Genomic DNA, 22,247 nt, shown 5'->3' with positions numbered 1-22,247 from the left:
GGCGTTCAACGCCAGTAGAGATATCCATCTGGGAGCTAAACTCCAGAAAGAAGCATCTTCTGGGCGTTAAACGCCAGAAAGAAACACCTTCTAGGCGTTGAACTCCAGATTTACAGCGACCTGGGCGTTCAGAAAAATGCCCAGTGACAAAAGAATTCCTGGCGTTTAACGCCAGCCAGAAGCAACAGCTGGGCATTAAACGCCCAGGAGAAGCTACAGATGGGCGTTAAACGCCCAAAACATGCAGTGTTTGGGCGTTTAATGCCAGGATTGTGGGGAGGAAGTGAATTCGTTTTCAACTCAATTTATTTTTTCCATTTTTCACGTTTCAATTCACGATTTCTTGCATAAACATGTTACAAACTCCCATCTTTCAAACTTCCATTCCAAAAATTTTTAATCCTAATTTCTGAAATCCCTTTTCAAAGATATCAAATGTATCTTAATTCATAAACACAATTTTTTTTTAATCCTCTTCAACTTCTTTTCAAATCTTTTTAAATTCTTTTCAAATAATTTCAAACTCATCATATTTTCTTCTCAAAATTCAAATTTATCTTTTTCAAATATCTTTCATAACTTTTTAATTTTACATTATATCTTTTTCCTATCATACTTATCTTTTACAAATCATATCTTCTATCTTATCTTTTTTCAAAATTTTTGAAAACCCACCCCTCCCTTTAAATCCACATTCGGCCTCCCTCCTCTCATCCACCATTCGAAATTAGCTCTCCTTCTATCCCTCTCCATTCCTTTCTTTTGCTTGAGGACAAGCAAACTTCTAAGTTTGGTGTGTTTATCCGTGATCACTAAGCCATACCCACTAAGATCATGGCTCCTAAGGGAAAGCAAACCACTCCAAGAGGCAAGAAATAGAATATTACAAAACCACTTTGGAATCAAGGGAAGTTCTTAACCAAAGAACACTCAGACCATTACTACAAAATAATGGGTCTAAGATCAGTGATCCCGGAAGTCAAATTCAATCCGATAGAAGATGAATATCCAGATATCCAAGAGCAAATTCGAAACAGGAGCTGGGAAATCCTAGCTAATCCTGAAACAAATGTCGGAAGAAATATGGTTCAGGAAATTTACTCTAATCTGTGGCAAACAGACAGGCAGAGAATATCTAGAACTGCCCTCTATGACTATCGGACCTTGTCAGAGGAAAGATTGTTCACATCCACCCTGACAAAATCAGGGAGATCTTTAAGCTATCTCAGCTGAAAGATGACCCAGACTCCTTTAATAGGAGAATGATGAGAACAAATAAGGGCTTGGACAAGATTCTAGAGGACATATGCCTCCCTGGAACCAAGTGGACACCCAGCATAAAGGGCGTCCCTAATCAACTCAAGAGAGAAGATCTTAAGCCAATCACTAGAGGCTGGCTGGACTTCATTGGGCGTTCTATACTGCCCACTAGCAACCGCTCTGAAGTCACCATTAAAAGAGCAGTAATGATCCATTGTATTATGTTGGAAAAAGAAGTGGATGTTCATCAGCTGATTTCGTGTGAACTTTACATAATTGCAAATAAGAATTTCAAAGATGCCAAATTGGCTTATCCAAGCTTAATCTCTATGCTATGTAAAGATGTTGGGGTAAAGATGGGAGTAACTGAGTATATCTAAGTTGAGCGACCAATCACCAAAATATCAATGGAAAGACAATAGGTGCAGGACGACCCCATCAAGAGGTGAGCACAGGAGTTCCTCCTGAAAATCCCTCAAATTGAATACTGGGAGTGCCTTGAAGCATCTGTCACCAATTTGCAAGAAGCTATGGAGCAACTAAAGGAAGAACAGCAAAATCAAAATAGCATGCTTTGCAAACTGCTTAAGGAACAAGAAGAGCAAGGGCGTGAACTGAGTGAACTGAAGCGTCAGAAGCTATCCGTTAAAGGGCCAAGCACCCCACAGAATAAAGGAGCATCCACCTCCCAAAATAAAGGTTGTTGAGTCCTAATCTTTGCCTTAACTCTGTGATAAATGTTCTTATTTGGAATTTACCTTAGAAGTTATATATTAGTAGTAGTAATTAGTATATCTATTTTGATTTTATCTCCAATTAAGCTATAATTTATTTTTCTCATCATCATCAAACATAAATAAAATAGTAGATTTTTAGAATAAAGAGGCAATATTTTTTCGAGTTTTTAATAAGTAAAATTCTAATTATTTATACGTGGTGGCAATACTTTTTGTCTTTTGAATGAATGCTTGAACAGTGCATTTTTTTGATATTGAATTTTAGGAATATTAAAAATGGTTGGCTCCTGAAAGAATGATGAACAAGAGAAATATTATTGCTGATCTGAAAAAATCATGAAATTGATTCTTGAAGCAAGAAAAAGCAGTGAAAAAAAAAAGTAAAAGAGGTAAGAAAAAGCCAATAGCCCTTTAAACCAAAAAGGCAAGGGTGAAAAGGATCCAAGGCTTTGAGCATCAATGGATAGGAGGGCCCAAGGAAGTAAATCCAGGCCTAAGCGGCTAGATCAAGCTGTCCCTAACCATGTGCTTGTGAGATGCAGGTCCAAGTAAAAAAAAAAAACTTGAGACTAAGTGGTTAAAGTCGTGATCCAAAGCAAAAGAGTGTGCTTAAAAACTCTGGACACCTCTAATTGGGGACTTGAGCAAAGCTAAGTCACAATCTGAAAAGGTTCACCCAGTTATGTGTCTGTGGCATTTATGTATCCGGTGGTAATACTGGAAAACAAAGTGCTTAGGGCCACTGCCAAGACTCATAAAGTAGCTGTGTTCAAGAATCAACATACTAAACTAGGAGAATCAATAATACTATCTGAATTCTGAGTTCCTATGGATGCCAATCATTATGAATTTCAAAGGATAAAGTGAGATGCCAAAACTGTTCGGAAGCAAAAAGCTACTAGTGCCGCTCATCTAATTAGAATCTGAGCTTCACTTAAAACTCTGCGATACTATTGCTTCTTGATTTCTTTTTATCCTATTTTATTTATCTAGTTGCTTGAGGACAAGCAACAGTTTAAGTTTGGTGTTGTGATGAGCGGATATTTTATACGCTTTTTGGGGGTAATTTCATATAGTTTTTTGTGTGTTTTAGTTAGTTTTTAGTATATTTTTATTAGTTTTTAGGCAAAATTCATATTTCTGGACTTTACTATGAGTTTGTGTGTTTTTCTGCGATTTCAAGTATTTTTTGGCTGAAATTGAGGGAGCTGAGCAAAAATCTGATTCAGGCTGAAAAAGGACTGCTGATGTTGTTGGATTCTGACCTCCCTGCACTCGGAATGGATTTTTTGGAGCTACAGGAGTCCAATTAGCGGCTCTCAATTGGGTTGGAAAGTAGACATCCGGGACTTTTCAGAAATATATAATAGTCCATACTTTGCACGAAGATAAACGACGTAAACTGGCGTTTAACGCCAGTTCCATGTTGCATTCTAGCGTTGAACGGTAGAAATAGGTTGCAAGTTGGAGTTGAATGCCATAAATAGGTTACAACCTGACGTTTAACTCTAGAAACAGCCTAGGCATGTGAGAAGCTCAAGTCTCACCCCCAGCACACACCAAGTTGGCCCCAGAAGTGGATTTCTGCACTATCCATCTTAGTTTACTCATTTTCTGTAAACCTAGGTTACTAGTTTAGTATTTAAACAACTTTTAGAGATTTATTTTGTATCTCATGACATTTTTAGATCTGAACTTTGTACTTTTTGATGGCATGAGTTTCTAAACTCCATTGTTGGGGGTGAGGAGCTCTGCAGCATCTCGATGAATTAATGCAATGATTTCTATTTTCCATTCAAACATGCTTGCTTCTATCTAAGATGCTGATTCGTACTTAACTGTGATGGAATTGATGATCTGTGACACTCATCACCATTCTCAACTCATGAACGGGTGCCTGACAAACACCTCCGTTCTACATTAGATTGAATGAGTATCTCTTAGATTCCCTAATCAGAATCTTCGTGGTATAAGCTAGAATCCATTGGCAGCATCCTTGAGAATCCAGAAAGTCTAAACCTTGTCTGTGGTATTTTGAGTATGATTTTAGGGACTGGATGACTATGGTGAGCTTCAAACTCGCGAGTGTTGGGCGCAGTGACAGACGCAAAAGAATCAATGGATTCTATTCCGACATGATCGAGAACCGACAGATGATTAGCCGTGCCGTGATAGAGCATTTGGACCTTTTTCACTGAGAGGATGGGAAGTAGCCATTGACAACGGTGATGCCCTACATACAGCTTGCCATGGAAGGAGCCTTGCATGTTTGAAAGTGAGGAAGCATTATGTTACAAGAATTCAGAAGACAAAGCATCTCCAAAACTCCAACATATTCTCCATTATTGAGTAACAATTACTTATTTATGCCCTTTCACTTTTTACAATTGAAATTAAAGAACCCTATTGGTATCCTAACTAAGAATAATAAGATAACCATAGCTTGCTTCAAGCCAACAATCTCCGTGGGATTCGACCCTTACTCACGTAAGGTATTACTTAGACGACCCAGTGCACTTGCTAGTTAGTTGTGCGGAATTACATATTGTGAGAGTAATTTTTGTGCACCAAAACGTATGGACTATTAAATATTGATGGAAATCCCAAGATGGCTACTTTCCAACGCATTTGAGAGCTCGCCAATTGGGCTTCTATAGCTCCAGAAAATCCACTTCGAGTGCAGGGAGGTCAAAATCCAACAGCATCTTCAGTCCTTTTTCAGCCTCTGAATCAGATTTTTGCTCAGGTCCCTCAATTTCAGCCAGAAAATACCTGAAATCACAGAAAAATACATAAACTCATAGTAAAGTCCAGAAATGTGATTTTTTCATAAAAACTAATAATTACATACTAAAAACTAACTAAATCATAATAGAAACTACTTAAAAATAATGCCAAAAAGCGTATAAATTATCCGCTCATCAGTACTCATCACAGAAACCATTTCAGCTAAGTGTGCGTGCGCACGTCTATGCGTACGCACAGGACCTTGCACGTGGTTTCATTAATAAAACACGTGCTGCGCGATTTCTGAGGGCTTTTGGCCCAATTTTGAAGGCTAGAGGATGAACTGAAGTGCTATATGAAGGGAGTATCAACACATATGAAGGCATTAGGTAGAATTAGGACTTAGAACTTTATTTTTTTACATTTTTTCCATAGTAGTAGGAGTAGGAGTAGTGTAGATTAGGGAGAGCTCTCTCAGGGTTTTAATTAGGGTTCAATTGTAGCACTTTATAGAAGTTTTGATCTTTGATTTGCTCATCTTTATTATAAGTACTCTCAATTTTCTCTTTAATTATAGCACATTTACTTTCATTTGCTTTGGTTCAATTTACTTGTTTATAATTGCAATTTTGAGTTTCTTGAAGTTTTAATTAATGGATTTCATCTCTTATGCTTTCTTTATGCTTGATTTCTTGTCTCTTGTTGATATTGTTGATAGTTAGTTATGGTTTCTATTTTTTCTTGCAATTTTCCATGTTTTACTTTTATGCATACAAGGTGTTTGTGAAAGTGCCCATTATGGATTTTGAGTAGATTTTCACATCTTGGCTTGGGATTTGAGTTCCTAGAATACTAGAATCATAATGTTCGACATTTAGTGATAGTTCTTGGGTAGTTAGTTGACTCTTGTTTCCATTGACACTAGTTTTTTATCAACTAGTTTGATAAGTTGGCTAGGACTTATGGATTAAGGTCAATTATGCTTGTTTGACTTACTCCTCGATGTTAGAGGTAGAGTAAGCGAGATTGACTCATCATAATTATCATAGTTGTGGTTATGGCGATGATAGGATTCCTTAGATTCTCATTTTCCCAGTCAAGGCCCTTTTATGCATATCTTTGCATTTTCACTAGTTTTGATCTTATTTCCTTTTTGCTTGCACTAATATCAATTTTGATCATTTCTTAGTTCTTTTTTTTTTAGTTCTTTTAGTCTTCCGTTCTTTGATTTGGAAACCACTCTGTTTTGTCCTCACAACCAAAAGTGTGTAACATTTCAATTGCATCCTAGGGAAGATGACTCAAGGTTGAATTACTCTCGATTGATACATTTGATTTGAATTAAACTTTGATGTTTGGGATTAATTGCCGGTTTGGACTATACTCACAACGGAATTAGTTTTATCTAATTTCCAAACCGATGCAAATCCTAACTCGTCAACCGTCTAATCCTTTGTTCTATTTTTTGTTTGATTCCATTTCTTCCTTTTCAAAAAGTCTTTGTCCTACAGTTTTTTTTTCTTTACCACATTATTTTTAGCAATATTTCTTTTCTATAACATACCACCACCAGTGGAAGCTTTTTTTTTCAAAAATAAACTAATTTTGTGAGGGTTTTAAACTCTTTATCATTGAATTCAAATAAATCATCATTGAATCAATTTCTATTAGCATTTGATAAGATTTTTTAATAGAACAGTCGTGTTATCTCAAAAATATAAGATCAAAGGTCGTGTTGTACTTTTTTTTAAATTGTGTTCATCTTGTAAATGAATAGGGATCAGACGAGGTATTTAGTCTTTAAAAAACAACTTTTACTAACTTTATTTTGAGTATGCTGAATTTACTATAGAAAACTTCTGTTGTTTTTCTACTAGAATACAAATGTGAAATTATTTGAATAAGCCCAAGTGTGTTGGTCTTATGTTTTGAACCAAATATGCAATATATATCATGTATGCAAGAAATATTATGCACCAGATATTATTTTATAACAATTTATTGTTCCTTTTAACTGCATTAATATCTCTTTTAGTACAATTATACAAATTAAAGTATGCCAAGTTTTACTACAATATCTATGTTTAGGAGTGACAAACTCCCCCAAGCACGAGAATCCCTATAGGGACCACCCCGAATGGGAATTTGAAGGTAGAGAATTTTATTAGGAGGCAAAATTCTCCAGAGTCAGATGTGGGAGCCGTAGGGATCCCCATCCAAACTCCATTAATTTCTGAAATTTGTGAATTTTTACTTAGTTGTCCTTAATAATTTATTTTTACTATAAATTTTTTAGTTATTTCATCATTGTGCGCTATCACCCCTCACCTCTCTGCAGCTATCTGATAAACTCCAATTTCAGGGTTTATCCTGTGTTGAATTTAGAATATTTTGTCAACCTTCTCTCACATCTACTCAATGAAATAGCATGGTTTTGTGATTTTTTCCTAATTTGTGCTTAAGTGTGAAAACATGCTTTTAGACTCTTAAATTGATAATTTTAATCTCCCTTTGATTCCACTGGATGTCTTGATGTATTTGTTAATGATTTCAGATTGAAAAGGGCTAGGAATGGATCAAATGAGTAAAGAGAAAGCATGCAAAATTGAGAAATCATGAAAAGCCAAGGATTTGGGACGCACCTATGGACGCGCACATGCACAGCATGCGTGCACGTGGATTGCGCACTACCCCACGGATGCGTGCGAGCACAAGACGTTTCCACGTGGATCGTGCATTGCGCCAGGGACGCATACGCGCACTGTACGCGTACTCGTCGATGCCCACGCTGACACCCTTAATGAAATTGCACCCAACGATTTCAGGGAGGATTCTGGCCCAGTTTTTAAGCCCAGTTTTTAAGCCCAGTTTTAGATGTAGTTTCTAGAGAGAGAGAGAGATTTTCTCTCTTCTCTCTAGGTTCTTAGGTTTTTAGGTTTATTTCTTCCCAATTTCAGGTTCAATGTTCCTTTAATTTAGTTCTCTTATACTCTTAGTTATTCTAGTACCTTGGTTTATCTATTCCTCTTGTTGATTCTCTGTGTTTCCAATTTAGAATATGAATTCTTATGTTAGATTTGATTTTCTATTTAATGCAATTTGAGGTATTTCATATTTATTGCTTTTTCTATTATTTGTTATTAATTAATGTTTGCAATTGGTTGTTTGGATTTAATATTCCTTGCTAGTTTTCTGTGTTTTCATCTCATGCCTTCCAAGTGTTCGATGAAATGTTTGAGAGGATTTTAGCTTAGACTTTTATGTTCTTAGTTTGGGATGGTAACTTAGGAACTCTTGAGCTACTAATATCCAAGTGATTGATGATTGGGGCCATTAACTCTAGTTCTCACTAATTGAATTAGTGGAGGGCTAGAACTTATGTATTAGGATTGATATATCTCATTTGACTTTCCTTTACTAAGTTAGGGGATGATTTAATGGGATTGATCCTTGCCAATTCTCATGTTGTGGTTAGTAATGAGGATAGAGAGCCTTAACCACCAAACCTTGCCAAGACCATTTTATCATTTGAATTTCTTCACAATTTACTTTTCTTGTTATTAATCCAAAACCCCAAAATACACAACTCATAACCAATTATAAGAATACCTCCCTGCAATTCCTTGAGAGATGACCCGAGGTTTAAATGCTTCGGTTATCAAATTTATTAGGGGTTTGTTACTTGTGACAACCAAACTTTTGTATGAAAGGATTATTGTTGGTTTAGAAACTATACTTTCAATGAGAACATATTTGTAAATTCTAGACCACACAAAAGTCTGTTCATCAAAATGGCGCCGTTGTCAGGGAATTGCAAATGTGTGCCTTATTATTGGTTATTGTAAATATTTACTTTTTGCTTGTTTGCTAGTTTTTGTTAGTTTAGGAATTAGTTGCTTATTTTTACTAGTTTTTGTTTTTATTTTCTTTTGCTACTATGAACTCTTACCCCTTTGGCTATAAGTTTGGTTACAATTATGTTGCAGGAAGAAGAGATTACAATGAGAACATGCATCAAGGTTGGGACAATCAAAAATGGGAGGAGCCACAAGAATTTGATCAACCCTCTTGGCAACAACCTCCACCAACATACTATGACCAAGAGCCATTCCAAGAAGCAAACCAAGATAATGGCTATGGTGAGCACTCTTTTGATTATCAACAACCACCACCATATGCCTATGAACCCCTTTCTCAACATAATTTTGAACAACCATACTCACAAGCACCTTACCACCAAACACCCCCATATGACTGGTGCACGAAATTGTGATCTCTAACAATGGCATTCAACTTGGTATGCGCATCTACTAACTCAGCACTTTTTTCACAACTCCACACAACTAACCAGCAAGTGCTGGGTCGTCCAAGTAGTAAACCTTACGTGAGTAAAGGTCGATCCCACGGAGATTGTTGGTATGAAGCAAGCTGTGGTCATCTTGTGGATCTCAGTTAGGCTAATTCAAATTGTTATGGAGTTTTTGAATATAAAGATAAATAAAACATAAAATAAAGATAGAAATACTTATGTAAATCATTGGTGGAAATTTCAGATAAGTGTATGGAGATGCTTTATCCCTGTTGAATCTCTGCAACATACTACTTTCTTACTTTCAATCCTTCATACTCCTTTCCATGGCAAGCTGTATGTAGGGCATAACCGTTGTCAATGGCTACTTCCCATCCTCTCAGTGAAAAAGGTCCAAATGCTCTTGTCACAGCACGGCTAATCATCTTTCGGTTCTCGATCATGTCGAAATAGAATCCATTGATTCTTTTGTGTTTGTCATCACGCCCAACAATCACGAGTTTGAAGCTCGTCACAATCATTCAATCCCTGAATCCTACTCGGAATACCGCAGACAAGGTTTAGACTTTTCGGATTCTCAAGAATGGCCGCCAATAATTCTAGCTTATACCAGGAAGATTCTGATTAAGGAACCCAAGAGATATTCGTTTTGTCTAAGGTAGAACAGAAGTGGTTGCCAATCACTTATTCATAGGTGAGAATGATTATGAGTGTCACGGATCATCATATTCATCATGTTGAAGTGCAACGAATATCTAAGAATAAGAATAAGCTGAATTGAATAGAAAATAGTAGTAATTGCATTGAAACTTGAGGTACAGCAGAGCTCCACACCCTTAATCTATGGTGTGTAGAAACTCCACCGTTGAAAATACATAAGTGATGGTCCAAGCATGGCCGAATGGCCAGCCTCCACAAAGAACATATGAATTCAAAAATAGGGAAAAGGACCCCTAGTACAATAGTAAAGAGTTCTATTTATACTAAACTATCTACTAGGGTTTACAGAAATAAGTCTTAGTGCAGAAATCCACTTTCGGGGCCCACTTTGGTGTGTGCTTGGGCTGAACTTGAGCTTTACACGTGCAAAGGCTTCTCTTGGAGTTAAACGCTAAGTTGTAACGTGTTTTTGGTGTTTAGCTCTGGTTTGTGACGTGTTTCTAGCGTTTGACTCCAAAATGCAGCATGGAACTGGCGTTGAACGCTAGTTTGCGTCATCTAATCTCGAATAAAGTATGGACTATTATATATTGTTGGAAATCCCTGGATGTCTACTTTCCAACACCGTTGAGAGCGCGCCATTTGGAGTTCTGTAGCTCTAGAAAATTCATTTCGAGTGCAGGGAGGTCAGAATCCAACAACATCAGTAGTCCTTTGTCAGCCTTCTATCAGACTTTTGCTCAGGTCCCTCAATTTCAGCCAGAAAATACCTGAAATCATAGAAAAACATACAAACTCATAGTAAAGTCCAGAAATGTGAATTTTGCATAAAAACTAATGAAAACATCCCTAAAAGTAGCTAGATCCTACTAGAAACTACCTAAAAACAATGCCAAAAAGCGTATAAATTATCCGCTCATCGCAACACCAAACTTAAATTGTTGCTTGTCCCCAAGTAACTGAAAATCAATTAGGATAAAAAGAAGAGAATATACTATAAATCTCAAAAAATCAATGAAGATTAGTTCTAATCAGATGAGCGGGACTTGTAGCTTTTTGCTTCTGAACAGTTTTGGCATCTCACTTTTTCCTTTGAAGTTTAGAATGATTGGCATCCATAGGAACTTAGAATTTCAGATAGTGTTATTTGATTCTCCTAGTTAAGTATGTTGATTCTTGAACACAGCTACTTTTATGAGTCTTGGTCGTGGCCCTAAGCACTTTGTTTTCCAATATTACCACCGGATACATAAGTGCCACAGACACATGACTGGGTGAACCTTTTTAGATTGTGACTCAGCTTTGCTAAAGTCCCCTGTTAGAGGTGTCCAGAGCTCTTAAGCACACTCTTTTTGCTTTGGATCACGACTTTAACCACTCAGTCTCAAGCTTTTCACTTGGACCTACATGCCACAAGCACATGGTTAGGGACAGCTTGATTTAGCCGCTTAGGCCTGGATTTATTTCCTTGGGCCCTCCTATCCATTGATGCTCAAAGCCTTGGATCCTTTTTTTTCTTGCCTTTTGGTTTTAAGGGCTATTGGCTTTTTCTGCTTGCTTTTTCTTTTTCTTTCTATTTTTTTGCCACTTTTTTTTTTCGCAAGCTTTGTTCTTCACTGCTTTTTCTTGCTTCAAGAATCAATTTTATGATTTTCATATCATCAATAACATTTCTCTTGTTCATCATTCTTTCAAGAACCAACAATTTTAACATTCATAAACAACAAGATCAAAAATATGCACTGTTCAAGCATTCATTCAGAAAACAAAAAGTATTGTCACCACATCACTATAATTAAACTAATTTCAAGGATAAACTCGAAACTCATGTACTTCTTATTCTTTTGAATTAGAAACATTTTTCATTTAAGAGAGGTGAAGGATTCATGGAATTATTCATAGCCTTAAGACATAGTTACTAGACACTAATGATCTTGTAATAAAGACACAAACATAGATAAACATAAAGCTCAAAAACTGAAAAATAGAGAAATAAGAACAAAGAATGAGTCCACCTTAGTGATGGTGGCGCCTTCTCCTTGAAGAACCAATGATGTCCTTGAGCTCTTCTATGTCTCTTCCTTGTCTTTGTTGCTCCTCCCTCATTGCTCTTTGATCTTCTCTAATCTCATGGAGAATGATGGAGTGCTCTTGGTGTTCCACCCTTAGTTGGTCCATGTTATAACTCAAGTCTTCTAGAGAAGTGTTGAGTTGTTCCCAATAGTTTTTGGGAGGAAAATGCATCCCTTGAGGCATCTCAGGGATTTCTTGATGATGAGCTTCCTCATGTGTCTCTTGAGATCCATGAATGGGCTCTCTTGTTTGCTCCATCCTCTTCTTAGTGATGGGCTTATCCTCTTCAATTAGAATGTCTCCTTCTATGATAACTCCAGTTGAGTAGCATAGATGACAAATAAAATGAGGAAAAGCTAGCCTTGCCATGGTGAAGGACTTTTCGGCTATTTTGTAGAATTCAAGAAAGATGACTTCATGAACTTCTACTTCCTCTCCAATCATGATGCTATGGATCATGATGGCCCGATCCACAGTAACTTCGGATCGGTTGCTAGTGGGGATGATGGAGCGTTGGATGAATTCCAACCATCCTCTAGCCACAGGCTTTAAGTCCAGTCTTCTTAATTGAACCAGCTTGCCTTTTGAGTCTCTTTTCCATTGAGCTCCTACCACACATATGTACAAAAGGACTTGGTCCAACCTTTGATCAAAGTTGACCCTTCTAGTGTAGGGGCGTGTATCTTCTTGCATCATAGGCATGTTGAATGCCAACCTCACATTTTCCGGACTGAAATCTAAGTATTTCCCCCGAACCATTGTAAGGTAATTCTTTGGATTCGGGTTCACACTTTGATTATGGTTCCTAGTGATCCATGCATTGGCATAGAACTCTTGAACCATTAAGATTCTGACTTTTTGAATGGGGTTGGTCAGAACTTCCCAACCTCTTCTTTGGATCTCATGTCGGATCTCCGGATACTCATTTTTCTTGAGCTTGAAAGGGACCTCAGGGATCACCTTCTTCTTGGCCACAACATCATAGAAGTGGTCTTGATGGACCTTTGAGATGAATCTCTCCATCTCCCATGACTCGAAGGTGGAAGCTTTTGTCTTCCCTTTCCCTTTTCTAGAGGTTTCTCCAGCCTTAGGTGCCATAAGTGGTTATGGAAAAACAAAAAAGCTATGCTTTTGCCACACCAAACTTAGAATATTGCTCGCCCTCGAGCAAGAGAAGAAAGAAAAGAAAAGAAGAAGAAGAAAAAGAAGAAGAAAATGGAGGAGATGGAGAGATGTGTATTCGGCCAAGGTGAAGAAGAGAGGGTTGTGGTGTGTAAAAATGAAGAAGGATAGAGGGGTTTATATAGTAAAGGGAGAGGGAGTAGGTTCGGCCATTTAGGGTGTGTTTGGGGGGGAAAGAGATTTTGAATTTTAAAGGTAGGTGGGGTTTATGGGGAAGAGTGGATGGATATGAGTGGTGAAAGGGTAATTGGGAAGAGAGATTGAGTTGATTGGTGAAGGGTGTTTGGGGAAGAGTGTTATTGGATTGTGTGAAGAAGAGAGAAGGTAAGTTGAGGTAGGTAGGGATCCTGTGGGGTCCACAGATTCTGAGATGATCCTGTGGGGTCTACAGATCCTGAGGTGTCAAGGATTTACATCCCTGCACCAATGAGGCGTGTAAAATGCCCTCTGCATGCAATCCTGGCATTTAACGCCAGATTGATGCTTGTTTCTGGCATTAAACGCCAGTTCTATGCTTTATTTGGGCGTTCAACGTCAGTCTGTAGCATGTTTCTGGCGTTGAACGCCAGCTTTCCTCAGGGTGCAATCTTGGCGTTTAAACGCCAGATTGCTGTATGTTTCTGGCATTCAATGCCAGATCCATGCTCTGTTCTGGTGTTGAACGCCAGCCAGATGCTCCTTACTGATGTTTAAACGCCAGTAAGCCCTTCCTCCAGGGTGTCCTACTTTTTCTGCTGTTTTTGATTCTATTTTTAATTTTAGTATTTGTTTTGTGAATTCACATGATCATGAACCTAATAAAACATAAAGGAACAATAAAAATAAAAATAGAATTAGATAAATAAAAATTGGGTTGCCTCCCAATAAGTGCTCCTTTAATGTCACTAGCTTGACAGTGGGCTCTCATGGAGCCTCACAGGTGATCAGGTCAATGTTGTAGACTCCCAACACCAAACTTAGAGTTTGAATGGGGGGATTCAACACCAAACTTAGAGTTTGGTTGTGGCCTCCCAACACCAAACTTAGAGTTTGATTGTGGGGGCTTTGTTTGACGCTGTATTGAGAGAAGCTTTTCATGCTTCCTCTCCATGGCTGCAGAGGAGTATCCTTGAGCTTTAAATACAAGGTAGTCCCCATTGAATTGAAGGACTAATTCTCCTCTGTTAACATCTATCACAGCTCCTGCTGTGGCTAGGAAAGGTCTTCCAAGGATGATGCATTCATCCTCCTCCTTCCTAATGTCTAAGATTATGACATCAGCAGGGATGTAAAGGCCTTCAACCTTCACTAACACGTCCTCTACCAATCCATAAGCTTGTCTTACTGACTTGTCTGCCATCTGTAATGAGAATATGGTAGGTTGTACCTCAATGATCCCCAGCTTATCCATTACAGAGAGTGGCATAAGATTTATCCCTGACCCCAGGTTACACAGAGCCTTCTCAAAGGTCATGGTGCCTATGGTATAGGGTATTGAGAATTTACCAGGATCTTGTCTCTTTTGAGGTAAAGTTTATTGAACCCATGTATCTAGTTCACTAATGAGCAAGGGAGGTTCACCTTCCCAAGTCTCGTTACCAAACAACTTGGCATTCAACTTCATGATAGCTCCGAGATATTGAGCAACTTGCTCTCCAGTTACATCTTCATCCTCTTCAGAGGAAGAATAGTCTTCAGAGCTCATGAATGGCAGAAGGAGGTTTAATGAGATCTCTATGGTCTCTATATGACCTTCAGATTCCTTTAGGTCCTCAATAGGGAACTCCTTCTTGTCTGGGAGACTTCCCATGAGGTCTTCCTCATTGGGATTCACATCCTCTCCTTCCTCTCTAGGTTCGGCCATGTTGATTATGTCAATGGCCTTGCACTCTCTTTTTAGATTCTCTTCAGTATTGCTTGGGAGAGTACTAGGAGGAGTTTTAGTGATTTTCTTACTCAGCTGGCCCACTTGTGCCTCCAGATTTCTAATGGAGAACCTTGTTTCACTCATGAAACTTAAAGTGGCCTTAGACAGATCAGAGACTATGTTTGCTAAGCTAGAGGTGCTCTGCTCAGAATTTTCTGTCTGTTGCTGAGAAGATGACGGAAAAGGCTTGCTATTGCTGAGCCTATTTCTTCCATCATTATTGAAGCCTTGTTGAGGCTTTTGTTAATCCTTCCATGAGAAATTTGGATGATTTCTCCATGATGAATTATAGGTGTTTCCATAAGAGTTCACCCATGTAATTTACCTCTGCCATTGCAGGGTTCTCAGGATAATAGGCTTCTTCTTCAGAAGATGCCTCTTTAGTACTGTTGGATGCATTTTGCCATCAATTCAGACTTTGAAAAATCATGTTGACTTGCTGAGTCAATATTTTGTTTTGAGCCAATATGGCATTTAGAGCATCAATTTTAAGAACTCCCTTCCTCTGAGGCATCTCATTACTCACAGAATTCCTCTCAGAAGTGTACATGAACTGATTATTTGCAACCATGTCAATGAGTTCTTGAGCTTCTGCAGGCATTTTCTTTAGGTGAATGGATCCACCTGCAGAATGGTCCAGTGACATCTTGGAGAACTCAGATAGACCATAATAGAATATATCCAGAATGGTCCACTCTGAAAGCATGTCAGAAGGACACCTTTTGGTAATCTGTTTGTATCTTTCCCAAGCTTCATAGAGGGATTCACCATCTTTTTGTTTGAAGGTTTGAACATCCACTCTAAGCTTGCTCAACTTTTGAGGAGGAAAGAACTTAGCCAAGAAGGCCATGACCAGCCTATCCCAAGAGTCCAGGCTATCTTTAGGTTGTGAGTCCAACCATGTTCTAGCTCTATCTCTTACAGTAAAAGGGAAAAACATGAGCCTGTAGACTTCAGGATCTACTCCATTGGTCTTAACAGTCTCACAGATCTGTAAGAATTCAGTTAAAAACTGATAGGGATCTTCTGATGGAAGTCCATGAAACTTGCAGTTCTGCTGCATTAGAGCGACGAGTTGAGGTTTCAGCTCAAAATTGTTTGCTCCAATGGCAGGGATTGAGATGCTTCTTCCATCAAACTTGGAAGTAGGTGTAGTATAGTCACCAAGCATCCTCCTTGCATTATTGTTGTTAGGTTTGGCTGCCATATCCTTTTCTTGTTCGAAAATTTCAGTAAGGTTGTCTCTGGATTGTTATATTTTAGCTTTTCTTAGTTTTCTCTTCAGAGTCCTTTCAGGTTCAGGGTCAGCTTCAACAAGAATGCCTTTTTCCTTGTTCCTGCTCATATGAAAAAGAAGAGAATAGAAAAGGAAGAGGAATCCTCTATGTCACAGTATAGAGATTCCTTTATGTTAGTAGAAGAAGAAAGGAATAGAAGAAGGAAAAGAGTTAAGAATCCAAACACAAGGGGGAAGATATGTTCGAATTCTTGAGATGAAGAGAAGTGTTAGTAAATAAATAAATAGACAGAAGAAGATGAGAGGGAGAGAATTTTGAAAATTAATTTTGAAAATGGGTTAGTGATTTTCGAAAATTAAGAGATGAATTAAAATTAAAATTAAAATTTGAAACAATTAATTAATTAAAAAGAATTTTGAAAAGGAGGGAGATAATTTTCGAAAATTAGAGAGAGGAAAGTAGTTAGGTGGTTTTGAAAAAGATAAGAAACAAACAAAAAGCCAATTAGTTAGCTGAAAAAGATTTGAAAATCAATTTTGAAAAGATAAGAAGTTAGAAAAGATATTTTAAAAAGATATGATTGACAAAGATATTTTGAAAAAGATTTAATTTTTTTTAAAATTAAAATTGATTACTTGACTAACAAGAAACTAAAAGATATGATTCTAGAATTTAAAGATTGAACCTTTCTTAACAAGAAAGTAACAAACTTCAAATTTTTGAATCAATCACATTAATTGTTAGTAAAGTCTTCGAAATTTTGAAATAAATATGAGAAAAAAGATTTTGAAAATAAATTTTAAAATTTTTTTGAAAATAATAGAAAAAATAAAAAAGATTTGATTTTTGAAAAAGATTTTGAAAAGATAAGATTTTTAAAATTGACAACTTGACTTGACTTATAAGAAATAGCTAAGTTTTAAAAAATTTTGACTAAGTCAACTCAAATTTTCGAAATTTTGAGAAAAATAAGGAAAATATATTTTTTTGATTTTTTGAATTTTTAATAAGGAGAGAGAAAAACACCAATATGACCCAAAACATGAAAATTTTGGATCAAAACACTTAATGCTTGCAAGAACACTATGAATGTAAAGATGAACACCAAGAACACTTTGAAAATCATGATGAACATCAAGAACTTATTTTTGAAAAATTTTCAAGAAAAGAAAAACATGAAAGACACCAAACTTAGAAAGTTTTAATGCTTAGACACTTTGAATGCAAGAATGCATATGAAAAACAACAAAAGATACAAAATAAGAAAATATCAAGATCAAACAAGAGGACTTGTCAAGAACAACTTGAAGATCATGAAGAACACATGCATGAATTTTCGAAAAATGCATAATTTTTTAAAAAACATGCAATTGACACCAAACTTAAAATTTGACTCAAGACTCAAACAAGAAACACAAAATAATTTTTTTGATTTTATGATTTAATTAATTTTTTTTCGAAATTTTATAGGAAAAAGAAAATAAGAAATTCAAAATTTTTAATAAGAATTCCAGGAATCTTTCAATGTTAGCCTAAAGCTTCGATCCAGGAGTTGGACACGGCTTAATAGCCAGCCAGCTTTAGGATATAAATCAGGCATGCAACAGTTGATACTTCATCCAACTCCATATACATGCCTTTTATGTTGACAAGTGGAAGCCTCAATCCAAAAGAATTTGGATATGGCTTTACAGCCAGCCAGGCTTCAACATGTTACCATGAAACTCTAGAATTCATTCTTAAAAATTTAGAATAATTTTTGAAAACAAAAGGGAAAATTTTTTTTGAAAATTTTTTTTCGAAAGTAGAACAAAAAGAAAATTACCCAATCTGAGCAACAAGATGAACCGTCAGTTGTCCAAACGCGAACAACCACCATGGCAATGGCGCCAAAAACTTGGTGCACAAAATTGTGATTTCTAACAACGGCATTCAACTTGGTATGCGCATCTACTAACTCAGCACTTTCTTCACAACTCCGCACAACTAACCAGCAAGTGCACTAGGTCGTCCAAGTAATAAACCTTACGTGAGTAAGGGTCGATCCCACGGAGATTGTTGGTATGAAGCAAGCTATGGTCATCTTGTTGATCTCAGTTAGGCTAATTCAAATTGTTATGGAGTTTTCGAATATAAAGATAAATAAAACATAAAATAAAGATAGAAATACTTATGTAAATCATTGGTGGGAATTTCAGATAAGTGTATGGAGATGCTTTATCCCTGTTGAATCTCTGCAACATACTACTTTCTTACTTTCAATCCTTCATACTCCATTCCATGGCAAGTTGTATGTAGGGCATCACCGTTGCCAATGGCTACTTCCCATCCTCTCAGTGAAAAAGGTCCAAATGCTCTTGTCACAGCACTACTAATCATCTGTAGGTTCTCGATCATGTCGGAATAGAATCCATTGATTCTTTTGCGTTTGTCATCACACCCAACAAATCGTGAGTTTGAAGCTCGTCACAGTCATTCAATCCCTAAATCCTACTCGGAATACCGCAGACAAGGTTTAGACTTTTCGGATTCTCAAGAATGGCCGCCAATAATTCTAGCTTATACCAGGAAGATTCTGATTAAGGAACCCAAGAGATATTCGTTCTGTCTAAGGTAGAACAGAAGTGGTTGTCAATCACTTGTTCATAGGTGAGAATGATGATGAGTGTCACGGATCATCATATTCATCATGTTGAAGTGCAACGAATATCTTAGAATAAGAATAAGCTTAACTGAATAGAAAATAGTAGTAATTGTATTGAAACTTGAGGTACAGCAGAGCTCCACACCCTTAATCTATGGTGTGTAGAAAATCCACCGTTGAAAATACATAAGTGATTGTCCAGGCATGGCCGAATGGCCAGCCTCCACAAAGAACATATGAATTCAAAAATAGGAAAAAGGACCCCTAGTACAATTGTAAAGAGTTCTATTTATACTAAACTAGCTACTAGAGTTTACAGAAACAAGTCTTAGTGCAGAAATCCACTTTCGGGGCCCACTTTGGTGTGTGCTTGGGCTGAACTTGAGCTTTACACGTGCAGAGGCTTCTCTTGGAGTTAAACGCTAAGTTGTAACGTGTTTTTGGCATTTAACTATGGTTTGTGACGTGTTTCTGGTGTTTGACTCCAGAATGCAACATGGAACTGGCGTTGAACGCCAGTTTGCGTTGTCTAATATCGAATAAAGTATAGACTATTATATATTGCTGGAAAGCTCTGGATGTCTACTTTCCAACGCCGTTAAGAGCGCGCCATTCAGAGTTCTATAGCTCCAGAAAATTTATTTCGAGTGCAGGGAGGTCAGAATCCAACAGCATCACCAGTCCTTTGTCAGCCTTCTATCAGACTTTTGCTCAGGTCCCTCAATTTCAGCCAGAAAATACCTGAAATCATAGAAAAACACACAAACTCATAGTAAAGTCCAGAAATGTGAATTTTGCATAAAAACTAATGAAAACGTCCCTAAAAGTAGCTAGATCCTACTTGAAACTACCTAAAAACAATGCCAAAAAGCATATAAATTATCTGCTCATCAATGACCCGAATTCTTACCCACCATACCAAGAGCCTTACGAGCCTTACTTAGAACCATCACATCAATATACAGCATCTCTATATCCTTATCAAGAAGAACCACCTCCGTATTATGAGCCCTTTCTCCCAACAAATGAATCACCTATCCACCCCAACCTCCGTTGGATAACAACACTCTTCGTGTTATTCACCAAGGGCAAAGAGAGCTTCAAACCATACTTAACTCTACCTTAAATGGTTTGACCTCTGCTTTAAAGCTCTCACCTCACAGATTAGATCATTGAATACCCCCAACAATCAACCCTCAAGCTCTAGTGCACTCCCTTTTCAACCACATAATGATCTCTCTATCCCATCACCACCCTCCATGGAAGAGCACCCACATCCATCAATCCAAGAGCAACACGATCCCAATTATGCTAGTGACATGGAACAAGAGAGAAGGGATTGTCTTAGGAATGTAATGGATCGGTTTCACGAATTCATACTTTGAAAGAAGCAAGAGGAGGCCCAAAGGGTGGAGGTAGTAGAGACCCTTGAAGGCGAAGGAGTGATTGAAGAATTAGTGAAGGAAGACATCAAGGAGGAGTTTGATTTTGTATTAGAGCAAGTGGAGAAAGCCGAAATTATCACAGAAGAGGAAGTGGTTGAAGACTTGGGAGATGCGAAACCTCCATGGGAAAGTCCAGTCATAGAGCCTCCTTCCAAGGTGTTTGATGTTGATGTTGAGGAGGGTGTATAACCTCCAAGGCATATCATGGTTGAAGACTTTCTAGAGGTTGATCAAGAGATGGAGATTAAAGAAGAAGAAGTACAGCCTCCCATGCCCTTAGTAGGCAATGAAGAAGATATTGAATTGGAAGAAAGCTACCAAAAGGAAGCAGTTGAAGTTGAAGAGGCTTGCAAAGAGGTGGAAGAATTCAAAAAAGAGCACAAGGGAGTGGAGCTTGCACGACCATTGGGAACACCTCTCCCAACGCCGTTACCATCCAATACAACATTCAAGTGGGTACAATTCTTATCCTTAACCTTTACTTTCCCACTTGAATATGGTTTGCTTGAGACGGATGGTCAACTTAGAGCACTTTGTGACTTTAAGAGTATGAGGGAGATGGTTAGTGGTAGGAGTTGTCATGCAAGGTTCAATACGGTTGAAAGCTCAAAGTTTAAATGCAAAGGTTGGTGTAGAACTCGATTGAATGGGTCTAGGAAGATGTTTGTGTGCTTACATGAGAATTCTAAGGCTAAACCACCCAGATGGAACAATGATGATCAACAAGAAGACGGATGCAAAAGCAAGGTTTGGGACCCCGGAATTCATTCCAACAATTAACACTCTTGGGGCCTTGTCACTTGCTTTGACTTGCTTGAAGGCTTTATGCGCCTAGATTGGGACCCCGGAGGCTATTGGAATTACAAGCATTGGTGGGGATTCAAGGATCAGTATAAGCACAAGCCACCATGACAAGGAGAACACCAAATGTCCAACTTAAGGACAATAAAGAAAAGTGCTGGGTGGGAGACAACTCGTTCCTTTCCTTGCTTAGTTTCATTTTGTTTCTTTTTTATCTGTGTTCAGGCATACATTCTGCATCATCACTTGCATTCTGCATAAAAAAAACAAAAAAAATAAAAAAGAGAGAATTTGACGCGCTAGTGCCTAGTACGCGTACATGATGAGCGGATAATTTATACGCTTTTTGGCATTGTTTTTAGCTAGTTTTTAGTATGATTTAGTTAGTTTTTAGTATATAATTATTAGTTTTTATGCAAAAATCATATTTCTAGACTTTAGTATGAGTTTGTGTGTTTTTCTGTTATTTTAGGTATTTTCTGGCTGAAATTTAGGACCTGAGCAAAAATCTGATTCAGAGGCTGAAAAAGGACTGTAGATGCTGTTGGATTCTGACCTCCCTGCACTCAAAATGGATTTTCTGGAGCTATAGAAGCCCAATTGGTGCACTCTAAATTGCGTTGGAAAGTAGACATATTGGGCCTTCTAGAAATGTATAATAGTTCATACTTTGCCTAGGATTTGATGGCCCAAACTGGTGTTCCAAGTTAGCATAAAACTTCTGGCGTAAAACACCCAAACTGGCACCAGAATTGGAGTTAAATGCCCAAACTGGCACCAAAGCTGGTGTTTAATTCCAGGAACAGCCTAAGCACGAAAAAGTTTCAATTCTCAGCCCAAACACACACCAAGTGGGTCCCGGAAGTAGATTTCTGCATCATTTACTTATTTCTGTAAACCCTAGGCTACTAGTTCATTATAAATAGGACCTTTTACTATTGTATTTTCATCTTTTGATCATCTTTTGATCTCTTGATCACCTTTTGGGAGCTGGCCATTCGGCCATTCCTGGACCTTCATCACTTATGTATTTTCAACGGTGGAGTTTTTATACACCATAGATTAAGGTGTGGAGCTCTGCTGTTCCTCGAGTATTAATGCAAAGTACTATTGTTCTTCTATTCAATTCAAGCCTATTTTTATTCTAAGATATCCACTCACACTTCAAACTGATGAATGTGATGATCCTTGATACTCATCATCATTCTCCCTTATGAACGCGTGCCTGACAACCACTTCCTTTCTACATGTTATAGCTTGAGTGT

General features: G+C 37.6%; 1 non-coding gene across 1 annotated transcript; it reads left to right on the top strand.

Annotated features, from left to right (window-relative positions):
• Positions 1–15,554: 15,554 nt before the first annotated feature.
• On the top strand, positions 15,555–15,662 carry LOC112717236 (small nucleolar RNA R71). The gene has a single exon (XR_003160607.1). It is a non-coding gene; the product is annotated as a small nucleolar RNA R71 (small nucleolar RNA).
• Positions 15,663–22,247: the final 6,585 nt, after the last annotated feature.

The sequence above is a fragment of the Arachis hypogaea genome, chromosome 1 (genome assembly GCF_003086295.3).
Source record: "Arachis hypogaea cultivar Tifrunner chromosome 1, arahy.Tifrunner.gnm2.J5K5, whole genome shotgun sequence".
In the NCBI taxonomy this organism is placed as follows: domain Eukaryota; kingdom Viridiplantae; phylum Streptophyta; class Magnoliopsida; order Fabales; family Fabaceae; genus Arachis; species Arachis hypogaea.
The sequence above is the reverse complement of the archived record's forward strand: the minus strand, read 5'-3'. Positions and strand labels throughout refer to the sequence as shown.